Below are 12,716 nucleotides of genomic sequence, written 5' to 3' on the forward strand. Positions count from 1 at the left end.
TTATAATATCAGTCCAACTGTTTATCTCACAATCTTACAAATTGCCTATTCTAGAAAAGCCACAAAGTAAATCTACAATAGCTCACAATGAATAATACTTTAAAGCAGAACTAAGTAACTTTTTTTACCTTAACTGAACAGCTTTGGAGTCATTGTAATGTTTATATTACTGATTTTGTGTTGAATGGTGATCGTCTCGCACCCCCCTGGTGCCTGTGAGCCGCAAAACCACCCTTGCAACTTTGGGCCGGCGCCCCGCCGGCCTCAGTGTTAGGAAGTATCGTGAGATTTAAGGTCTCGCGATGTAACTAATTGCTTTACGGCACTATACGAGCACACGCATGCGTACACGTCCCCATCCATCCAGGAGCCGGCTAGCTATAAGAAAAAGGTAACGCTAGATATTGAGTTCTTCAAGTTTTCGTGATGGCTGATGTAAAAGAAGAAGAAGAAAGCTCGGAAGTGTTTATCAGAGGAACAAAGAAAGAGAAAACAGACCGTCTTTTTCAGAATAGAGAGAACTGAAAGAAAGCAAAGCCTGCAAAACCGATGCTGACCTGGCCTTCTAGCTGTTGCACTTGTAAGTATCTTTATAATAAATTGTGTGTAAGGTTTGTAGTTCTTGTAATTGTGACCTCGTGAGTCGGGATGTTTGCTATTGTCTGTTTGTTTTTTTGTTTTTTTTATTATGCTCGCTGTCTGTTACCGGCTTACTAGTACGTCAGATACTGTACCTTAGATGTTAGCATTTTCATTAACAAACAAACTTGCTTGTTTTCTGTAAGTTAGTGTTTTGTCCGTTCCTCTATAAGGGTTTATTTGTGTTTCTCAGATCGCCTATAAATCGATATGAAATTCTACAAATTATGCATTAGTTTAGCTTGTCGTCAGCCTCAGAATTAGTAACGTTATATACTGTGCTGACTTGATATATAATGCATAAACCGACACGAGAGCTGCTAGCTAATAATGCAACTTTTTATAATTATTTAATCACATTTACACAAACAGAACTATAAATAAACGAAAAATTGCATTGCAACTTCACACATGCAACTCTGTCCTAGTTTGACCTTGTGTATAAATGATGTTGATAAAAGATTGATACATTTTCTTTTTCCTTTTTAGCTACAAGCGTTGGCAAGTGTCATCAACTCCGAGTAAGGGGCACTCCAGACCACCAGTACCACCGGTCTCCAGCTTCAATTATAAAATAAACAAACTTGTAATAAACAAATTAAACGTGTTTGACTTTCTTTGGTCAATCGTTACGATAGACAACTCGGATCACCAGAAAAATGATAGAAGAATGTAACGTAACATTTATTTTGATAATGCATAATCTAAGTAGCTATAGGCTAAACTAAAAATAAATAAATAGCGGAAATATTTCTTATAGTATTGATTTTTAACCATAATGTTACTGATTACGTTTGGTAACACAATAAACATATACACTCTCTTAACATTTGAATAATATTGTTCTGAGAATCATACCTCAGTGGACATGGCTCGGGCGTCAGTTTGGTTTGAAATGTGCTGAGAACAGAGACGCATTCAGAAGGGCATTTTCAAAAGTGCTGGGTAGGCTACAATAACGCATTCATTCTTTTTTTCTCTTTTGAGTAGGTCATGTTTTGAAAGACGATTATCCTGTAGCTTCCTGATGCACATAAATATAAATAAGCACAATGTCCGAGTATAGTGAGTATATAGAAAATATACGCCCTTGATAGCATGTACAGTGATGGTCCGTCCAGAGGTAGAATTCTGCACTCAAATACTTTTTTTTTCCCCTCATCAAAACCAATAATTTTTATCAGTGGTTGAATTGATATAATGTTTATCAGTGGTTTTATATGTTTTGATAAGGAGGAAAAAATATACGAGAGCAGAATTAGAACCCATGAGAAAAAGGGACACGTTTGTGTGCATTTTGATTTGTGATTTCACCGGAAAGAATCTCCGCCACAGATTGAAGCGCGTTTCTGAGAGAAGGTAACACATTTCAGTGCTAGATCGCCTGTTATTTAACAAACAAATGAAACAAATGCTGTTAACTGGAGATGTTCTATTTGCATTGGTACATCTGTGCCGCGAGATGTTTCAAAAGTGGTGGGGACAAAATTGACCCTGTCGTTCGCCTATGTTCGCCGGCTTCTCTGAAAACAAATGCTCATGGCCTGAACGAGATGGGGGGGGGGGAGTTGACAGCGAGTTTACGACAGTTTTCTCATATATATATATATACTCCGAAACTGTAGGGGGAGCTTAAGAGAGAAACCTGCGAGAAAACAGCAAAGAAGTTCCCAGTCTTACTGAGCACTGCTTTAACATTCAAATACATTACATTTTATTTTTCCAAGATTCTGCACTGACGCATGCCAGTAGGTGTCAGTATAATTGGCCATTTAGTGTAACAATAGGTAATACGCATCAAATTTGATGTAATTTCATAAAATTACCAATTCAGGAAATCCTGAAAAAACTCTGTAGCTGTCACAGTCTTCGTCTTCACCTGTTTGTCTCGTCATCTGCACCACGCTTCCCCGGATCCTTTTGTTTCCTCTCCTGATCTCACTCCCTCATCAGCCACCTGTTCCTCGTCTGTTCGTCATCATTTTCACCTGTTTGCACTCCATTTAGTTTGATTCCTCTGTCTATTTAGTTCGATCTTATTCAGTCTGTCTTTGTCAGTCGATGTTTGATGTTACCCGATGTGTGCTCCTGTTTTCCTGCCTTCCTGCCTGTATGTTCCAATAAACTCGTGTTTGATGTCAATCTGGATTCCTCCCGCTCCTTCGTCCTGCACTCCTGCACCCCTGCACCACACCCCCTGACAGATCGACTGACCACAATAACTGAGAATTATGGACCTTCCAGCGGTAAGCCTCCTCTGTTTGGACCAGGAAGACCGCTCCCTGGAGTCCCATACCAGGGACTTTCTGGAGTTGGCGTGCCTCACTCACTATTCGGACCGCTCGCTGTGTGTTTTCTACATCGCCAGCCTCAGCGAGCGGTCCCGGGCACGCCTCCCAGGGAGCGGTCCCGAAGAGGATTTCCTCGCCTGTGTGGAGTGGGTGCTGGTGTGCTGTGAATCCCCGTTCTCCGTGGAAGAAGTCACCAGCACCACTCCAACCCCTGACCCCTCATCTTCTCTGGTCACCGTCAGCCCAGCCGAGTCCGCGCTCACCGTCAGCCCTGCCGAGCCCGCGCTCACCGTCAGCCCAGCTGAGTTCGCGCTCACCGTCAGCCCTGCCGAGCCCGCGCTCACCGTCAGCCCTGCCGAGCCCGCGCTCACCGTCAGCCCTGCCGAACCTGCGCGCACCGTCAGCCCTCCCGAGCCGAAACTCCCCTCACCGCTGGTTCCGTCCAGCTCTCCTGAGATTGAATGCTCTTCACCGCTGGTTCCGTCCAGCTCTCCAGAGACTAAATGCTCTTCCCCGCTGGTCCCGTCCAGCTCTCCAGAGATTGAATGCTCTTCACCGCTGGTTCCGTCCAGTTCTTCAGAGACTGAATGCCCTTCACTGCTGGTCCCGTCCAGCTCTCCAGAGTCTGAATGCTCTTCCCTGCTGGTTCCGTCCAGTTCTTCCGAGATTGAATGCCCTTCACTGCTGGTCCCGTCCAGCTCTCCCGGGTCTGAATGCTCTTCACTGCTGGTTCCGTCCAGCTCTCCAGAGACTGAATGCTCTTCACCGCTGGTCCCGTCCAGCTCTCCAGAGACTGAATGCTCTTCACTGCTGGTTCCGTCCAGCTCTCCAGAGACTGAATGCTCTTCACCGCTGGTTCCGTCCAGCTCACCAGAGACTGTATGCTCTTCGCTGCTGGTTCCGTCCAGCCCTCCAGAGACTGAATGCTCTTCACTGCTGGTTCCGTCCAGCCCTCCAGAGACTGTATGCTCTTCACTGCTGGTTCCGTCCAGCTCTCCAGAGACTGAGTGCTCTTCACTGCTGGTTCCGTCCAGCTCTCCAGAGACTGTATGCTCTTCGCTGCTGGTTCCGTCCAGCCCTCCAGAGACTGTATGCTCTTCACTGCTGGTTCCGTCCAGCCCTCCAGAGACTGTATGCTCTTCACTGCTGGTTCCGTCCAGCTCTCCAGAGACTGAGTGCTCTTCACTGCTGGTTCCGTCCAGCTCTCCAGAGACTGTATGCTCTTCACTGCTGGTTCCGTCCAGCTCTCCAGAGACTGTATGCTCTTCACTGCTGGTTCCGTCCAGCCCTCCAGAGACTGTATGCTCTTCACTGCTGGTTCCGTCCAGCCCTCCAGAGACTGTATGCTCTTCACTGCTGGTTCCGTCCAGCCCTCCAGAGACTGTATGCTCTTCACTGCTGGTTCCGTCCAGCTCTCCAGAGACTGAGTGCTCTTCACTGCTGGTTCCGTCCAGCTCTCCAGAGACTGTATGCTCTTCACTGCTGGTTCCGTCCAGCTCTCCAGAGACTGTATGCTCTTCACTGCTGGTTCCGTCCAGCCCTCCAGAGACTGTATGCTCTTCACTGCTGGTTCCGTCCAGCTCTCCAGAGACTGAGTGCTCTTCACTGCTGGTTCCGTCCAGCCCTCCAGAGACTGTATGCTCTTCACTGCTGGTTCCGTCCAGCTCTCCAGAGACTATATGCTCTTCACTGCTGGTTCCGTCCAGCCCTCCAGAGTCTGTGTGCTCTTCACTGCTGGTTCCGTCTAGCCCTCCAGAGACCGTCCAGACCGTCCAGCCAGAGACCGTCCAGACCGTCCAGCCAGAGACCGTCCAGCCCGTCCAGCCAGAGACCGGCCAGACCGTCCAGCCAGAGACCGGCCAGACCGTCCGGCCAGAGACCGTCCAGACCGTCCGGCCCGAGACCGTCCAGACCCTCCAGCCCGAGACCGTCCAGACCGTCCAGCCCGAGACCATCCACTCCCCATCTGCCCTTCACCCGGGGCCTCAACCCAAATATTTTTTTGGGGGGGGCCCAGTGTCCCAGCCACGGCCTGGAGGGCTCTCACTGCCGTGGCCGCCCGAAGGGCTCTCACCGCCGGGGCCTCCCGAAGGGCTCTCACCGCCACGGCCGCCTGAAGGGCTCTCACCGCCGTGGCCGCCCGAAGGGCTCTCACCGCCACGACCGCCTGAAAGGCTCTCACCGCCGTGGCCGCCCGAAGGGCTCTCACCGCCGTGGCCTCCCGAAGGGCTCTCACCGCCACGGCCTCCTGAAGGGCTCTCTCCGCCGTGGCCACCCGAAGGGTCCTCGCATCCTGCTCCGCCCTGGCCACGCCCTCATCCTGCTCCGCCCTGGCCACGCCCTCATCCTGCTCCGCCCTGGCCACGCCCTCATCCTGCTCCGCCCTGGCCACGCCCTCATCCTGCTCCATCCTGGCCACGCCCTCATCCTGCTCTGCCCTGGCCACGCCCTCATCCTGCTCCGCCCTGGGGGGCTTCCTGCGCCTGACCACGTCCTCCACGGCCTCCAGGGCGCCCACCCCCCCTCCCCGCTGATGTTACGCCGTGAGGTCACGCCTACCGGGAGGGGGGAGTGATGTCACAGTCTTCGTCTTCACCTGTTTGTCTCGTCATCTGCACCACGCTTCCCCGGATCCTTTTGTTTCCTCTCCTGATCTCACTCCCTCATCAGCCACCTGTTCCTCGTCTGTTCGTCATCATTTTCACCTGTTTGCACTCCATTTAGTTTGATTCCTCTGTCTATTTAGTTCGATCTTATTCAGTCTGTCTTTGTCAGTCGATGTTTGATGTTACCCGATGTGTGCTCCTGTTTCCCTGCCTTCCTGCCTGTATGTTCCAATAAACTCGTGTTTGATGTCAATCTGGATTCCTCCCGCTCCTTCGTCCTGCACTCCTGCACCCCTGCACCACACCCCGTGACAGTAGCGTCACAGCCATCACCGACAACTGATGATATATCAGGTTCATGAAGGGTTATTTCATTTCATAGGGGAATATGTTGACCCCTTGGCCCTTGTAACTGGATTTTAAGGGCCAATGAGTACAGTCAAAAATAAGGGGCAGGAATAAAGGCTGATTTGGGATTAAGTCTAAAACCAGGTTTTTTCTCTGAAGTTTTAACTTTCACTTCAGAGCAAAAATCTGCCTTTAAACAGAATTATTTTTAAAAATTAACATTTATCATGATATTTACTGATATCAACTGATATAGAAAAATTATTAAAACATTTTTGGGCATATCACCCAGCCCTACCTGCATCTGTTTGAGTTAATCTGTTTAGGAAGTTGCAGAATCAGAAAGTAAAGTTCCAGTTTAGGTTTCAAAGCAATAATTCCTGATTATTCCATTAAGAAAATGAAATGCTGTCAAATGAATTTTGCTTAAAGGAGTAGTTTACTTTTGGAAAAACTTTTACTAATAATTTACTCACCCTCATGTCATTCAAGATGTCCATGTCTTTCTTTCTTAAGTTGAAAAGAAATTAAAGTTTTTGATGAAAACATTCCTGGATTTTCTCCATAATGGACTACAATGGGAACCAAATGATTCAAGGTCAAAAAGACAGTACAAACTGCAAACTGCTCAAAGGGCTTTAAACGATTCCAGACGATGAATAAGGATCTTATCAAGCAAAACGATCACTCATTTAATAAATAAATAACAAAGTTTAAGTTTTATAAGCTCAAATGCTCGCCTTGCTCTGTTCTGTGGTGCACGTTCTTGTGACTCCTGTTCCTCAAAATGAGTTCAAACAGGAGAGTCACGAACACACATCACAAAACAGAGCAAGACGAGCATTTGAGCTTATAAAACTTCAATTTTGTTATTTATTTTTTAAATGAGCGAACGTTTCGCTTCATAAGACCCTTACTCATCGTCTGGAATCATTTAAAGCACTTTGAACAGTTTGCACTGAAAGTGTCTTTTGCACCTTGAACTATTTAGTACCAATTGAAATCCATTATATGGAAAAAAATCCTAGAATGTTTTAATCAAAAACCTTAATTTCTTATCAACTGAAGAAAGAATGACATGGACATCTTGCATGAAATGAAGGTGAAAAAACAACAACATTCCTATAGCTTCTAAAAGTGAACATCAGTATTTCACTGGAGCAAAAGAAGTGTTATTTTTAACATCAATGTACATGATGTGATGTGGAGCTTTCAGGTTATCCTACGTTACAGTTATTAGTGATGGCCGGTTCATGAACGAATCGTTCTTTTGAACTAGTTCTTTTTAGTGAATGGGTTGAACAAGAACACTAAATCGGACTGAATCGTTCAGTAACATCATTCAGAAACAATTCGCCTCTTGCATCAGCGCTAAACCCCAAGTTACTAAGGCTACTTAGTTTCAAACATGCCTAACAGTCCCTCCAAATCGAAATAAAAACAATATCCAGAAGTACATTTTATTCCAGTAACTGAAAAACTTCACTGAATGGAAACATTGGTGCTGAAAGAAGTGATGAGCACCAGCAGCTAAATACTGCGCATGGGTGTACTACCGAACAGGTACAGCGGTCGGATAACCAGTACAGAACCGACACCTGTTTCTTTCTGACACGTTCGACAAACTAAGAACTAATGACTTGAGCCGAGCATGCGTGCATTTTTTTCCTGAGGGATGAAATGTACGTTTCCAAGTCTTTCGTTAAACATCAGTAAGTGTAACAAAATAAAACATTTTGGAAACATGTTTATCACATAATTACTGTATCACTGTATTATTTTAATGATTGGAAACAATGTTCGTATTCTAAAACTATCAAACTAAACATTTATTATTATACTAAAATACAATTTTCAGGAAAAGCTTATTTAATTTCAAAGTAACAATATAAATCTTTGATATAAACTCTTGCCAAGTTTTTAATGGTGCACTGCTTAGTAAATGTTTATAATGTGTTAACATAACGAATTAAACATATATGTTTAATTCGTTATGTTAACAAATTATAAACATGTGTATACTGTATATAGGCTACAGAAGGCTATATTGGAGACAGACATGCATCAATTTTTTAGTTTTGTCAACTGTATATTCAGGTTTCAGCTCAGCACAAACAGGCCTATGCTATGATTCTCTAGTCGAGAACTCTTTGTTGCAGTTCTTGAATTACCAGTACAGAACCGAGAACTGTTTCTTTCGGACACATTTGATACGGAGAACCAATGAGCTGGAGATAACTGCGCATGCATGATAGCACCGTCTCTGAACAGAACTTTCTTTAGGCCGGCTGATCCTGTGCTGCAGATACATGAGCACACAGTAGTACGGGTGACCCAAGACTTAAATGAAAAGGCAAATCAGCAAAATGTAAGTTTATTTTATAACAAATAAAATGATGAAGACCATTTATGCATTTTATATATTTAAAACATATAAAACATCCATGTTAGCACATCACCTAGGCTGCAGCAGAGTTGGTTTTCAAAATATAAATGTGAAAAACTTATGCAAGATGATTATGACGATGTGTACTATTTAACTGAAGTTATGATTAAAATGCCTTTAATTTGAAGTATTTTTATCCGCTGGAATGATAGAATTGACGTCATTGCGTGATGACGTAAAATAACTGCTGAACCATTTATTTGAACTGGTTCATTAAAACAAACTATCCAAAAGAACTGGTTCGCAGAAAAGAACCAAACTTCCCATCACTAACAGTTATTTAACAAAAGAAACAAAATAATTTGAATATATATTGATTATTATTAAAGCTACAAAGCTTATTCAGACAAGAGCAGTGAGTGATTGTCTTTTATTTGTAGTCCTGTTATTGGAAGCCATTATGATATGTATATCATTATAAAGGGTATCTGCATATTTTTTAACACCAAATTTAATGACTTTTAAGATCTTTTTAAGTCCTCTAAAATGCAAATTTAAGACTTATTCAGCAAATTTAAGACTTATTCATAAAATATTCAGCACGAGGGCATTTTTATTTTGGTCTTATTCTTCAGATGAAAATGCTTATTGGTAGTGGTGCAACGGATCATCACTGATCCGTGATCCGTTCGGATCAATGTCTTCGGTTCGGCACACACGTGATCCGCGGATTGATTATGAAAAAAAAATAAAAATAAATAAAACGCGTGCATGTTGTTCAGTCAACGCACAGCTTCGTCATAGCGAGCGGAGGAACGGAGAAGCTGGAACGCCCCGCGTCATTTCAGGGCTCCAGACCAGACTGCGACCAAAATTTGAGAGTGTGCGACTGAATTTTACATCCAGTCGCACATGTGCGACCAGTAAATTTGCCACACGTTAAACGCATGGTAAAGCGGCGCGTCAATGAATCCGTGACAAGAATAGCGCGCGTAAACATCTGTGGGAGGGAGACGGAGACAAATATCACAACCTGATGTGCGTCTGAGTAATTAGCGATCTATCGACTCGTTAGTCGTTACCTAGCAGCGAATGCAAACAAAATGAAAGTGGAACGAAAATACGCCACTCATTTATGATTAGGACCGTGGAGCAGCAGCAGCGATCCATTGACAAAATAAAGCCCCGAACTTGCCAGTCGCAGGCCGATCTCGCTCACGCAACACTGTTACTAGGAGATCCAGTGAAGAAATCCATTGAATTCGCCTCAGAATTAATAACATCAACACCACGAGATCCAGTGAGAAACACTCCGATTCGGCGCAGAGTTCTGTTATAAACCATATCAGATCAAACAGAGCTGACGTGGAAACCAGGAGAAACACTTATAGAAGGCTTTCAGTCCACAAATCAGCCTATATATGATAATGTGTAAGAAATAGTCAAATGCTTACAAGTAGCCTACTACACATCTTTTCCCAGCACTTCAATAATATCATAAATAAATGTTTTATTTTTTTGAATTTTTTAATGTGATTACCAACACATTTTTTGTTTATCCTTTAAAGATTGTCCTAAAATGAAAAAAGGACAATTTTTTTTTTTTTGTAGAACTCGCTGTGAGTTCTCATTTGAGGTGATGCTGCCCTCAACTTTCAGTCTGGAACCCTGTGAAGTTAAAATAAAACAGAATATCATAATGTTAAGTCTATTAATTATTAAAGAATTTGTCAGTAGGCTATTACAGTTGTTTTAGGGGAAATTTGAATAATTGCATTGCAAGCTGATTTAAGGTGTGCCCCTAAATTTTCTGCTTGCGCTCCTAAAATTTTCAGTCAGGGGCAACAGCGCTCCTAGTGAAGTTAGTCTGGAGCCCTGCATTTAAATCACCTGTATGGGACCATTTTGGATTTTCCATCAAATATAACATGAAGGAAAGAGTTGCATTATCAGACCGGGCTAAAGCCATCAAATGCTATCGGTGTGTTTATGGCTGCAGACATGAGGCCACATTCGGTTGTGCAAAACGAGGGCTTTAAACACATACTGAAAGTACTTGAGCCACGTTACGACATGAACGGTGTTGGATGAACTATCCTGAGCATCTGTTGCGCTCACGACAGGTGGACTTCTAGGGGAACAGAGCTATGTGACGATAACCATTATCGTCACATAGCTCTCACCGCTCACAATTTAAAAGTGTTAATAATCAAAAAGACAAAACTTATGTTTATTTGTCTTGTATTTTTTTTTTTTTTTTTTTTTTTGCTGATCCGAAAAATGATCCGATCCGTGACCCTGATCCGAGAAACAATCCGATCCGTGAGTTTTTTGATCCGTTGCACCCCTACTTATTGGTCATACTCACATTTTAGTCATTTTGTCTTATCTTTCATAGTTTTAATTTGATTTAGTTGAAAAAGTCATTGAATTTTTTGGTCAACTTTTAGTCATTACTTTTAGTCAAACTTAAGTTACTGACATTAATTTTGGTAGCTATTTTATATGTACTCTTAGACAAAAAATGACATTATAATTTTTCCCTTTAGGCCAATTAAATTAAGCTTATGGAGACATTTGAATCAAGGTAACAAGCTGTATTAACAATACACTTTTTAGCTGCAGCACTTGTGCAATTCTACATATCCCTGTTCCTCAGTTCAGTGATTCTCTAATTGACTCTGTGCACGACAAAAATGCTAACTTCCGCCTTGAAGGCGGATGTTGGGTAGTGGGTACTTCGGTTCCGGTTGCCGTTGTTTACATCCTACATCAGTGGACCGGCTATCAAAAGCTTAGCTATCTAAATATATTTGTCTAAAACTATGTTCGTTTGTTCATTGTCAAGTCAACCAACACAGTTTTCACTCATATTTGGGTGGAGCCAGGCACTGCTGCATTGTGAAAAGTAAACGATAATTTACATTTTGTCACCGCACCCAAACAGTCGCTTTACAGAGTGGAGCGTTGCGTATCCATGACAACTAGAAGGAAGTGTGAACAGTCTAATATGTGTTAAACAGCCTAACTTGATAACGAACGAACCAACGTCGGATACCTTTACTCCCTGTATGACATGTATAGTGGTTGTCAACACAGATCTATATGACATTCTATATAGATAGTGGTTGTCAACAACATAGCCTCTGAACATCATAAACAAAACAATGGCCAACACAAACTGTTCTGGAAAATGCACTTTCTAACGCATGATTTCGCATTTTATAATGTATAGAGAGATATAACAGTTACCAAATCACATAGCTTGAGCACGTAGCATGGCAACATTAATGTATATATATATATATATATATATATATATATATATATATATACAATAATAACGTTAAGTCAACGGTATTCATAAACACGCTGAAAAGAGATTATGCGTGTTGATAGCATGCCAAAAATACGTGATACGTGTCATACGCAATTTCATGAGATCAGTCTGAGCATGGATGTTGTTGTGACTTAACGTTCCCTTCAAAATGATGCAAATACTGAGAGATGTAATATTTAAACCCATTCTCTCTTGCTCTGGGGAGGTGGAGGGAAATCATTAGCCAGTCAATGAACATAATCGACTGTAATATTCGGCAAATGTTCAAGACATCTGGAGAAACATACATCCTCTACGTCGTCCATCAGGCTACCGGAAACTAGACACCCATATCGGTTTCACAGCCGGAACTAGCATATGCTAACGTGCACATAGTCCATTGAGGGGTTCTCAAAGTCGATCCTGGAGGGCCAGTTTCCTGCACAGTTTAGCTCCAACCCTGATCAAACACACCTGAGCAAGCTAATCAAGTTCTTTAGGATCACTAGAAACTCACAGGTAGATGTGTTTGATCAGGGTTGTAGCTAAACTCTGCAGGACAGTGGCCCTCCAGGACCGAGTTTGAGAACCCCGTAACCCCTCTTGCACTTACACTGCAGTCACAACTTTTCCATTTAGGGACAATATCTGCCCCTTTTAATCATTTTTTTTTTCAGTTAATTTTTTTACCTTTATAAATACAAATAATGCTTTAAATAAAACAATCTTCAATAAATATCCAATGATGGTAAAAACGAGGTGATACTTAAAATCGCCAGTAGGTGGCGGTAGGTCACTGTCTTTATGAGTGAGTCATCTGTCATAAAGTCATTCATTCATTGGTAACAAACATGATAAAGCAAGTGGCTGTATTTATGAACGGTTCATTGAATCTCATGAATTCGAATCACCACTGTGTGCTGCAGTTCTGCAGTGGCTTTCATTGCAAAACAGCAATAAAATGATCAACATTGAAAACACTGCTGGATATCAGCCTGTGTTGATCGCAGATTTAGTCGCACAAACACTTCATAATCTCAAATGAAGATCACTGAACTCAACCGCGCTTCTTCAGCAATGTAGAGCCCGCACGCGAGCGAACATGGTTGCCAGATACTATTGACAAG

The sequence above is a fragment of the Pimephales promelas genome, chromosome 2, assembly GCF_988280905.1.
Source record: "Pimephales promelas chromosome 2, fPimPro1.hap1.1, whole genome shotgun sequence".
NCBI classification, from domain to species: Eukaryota; Metazoa; Chordata; class Actinopteri; order Cypriniformes; family Leuciscidae; genus Pimephales; species Pimephales promelas.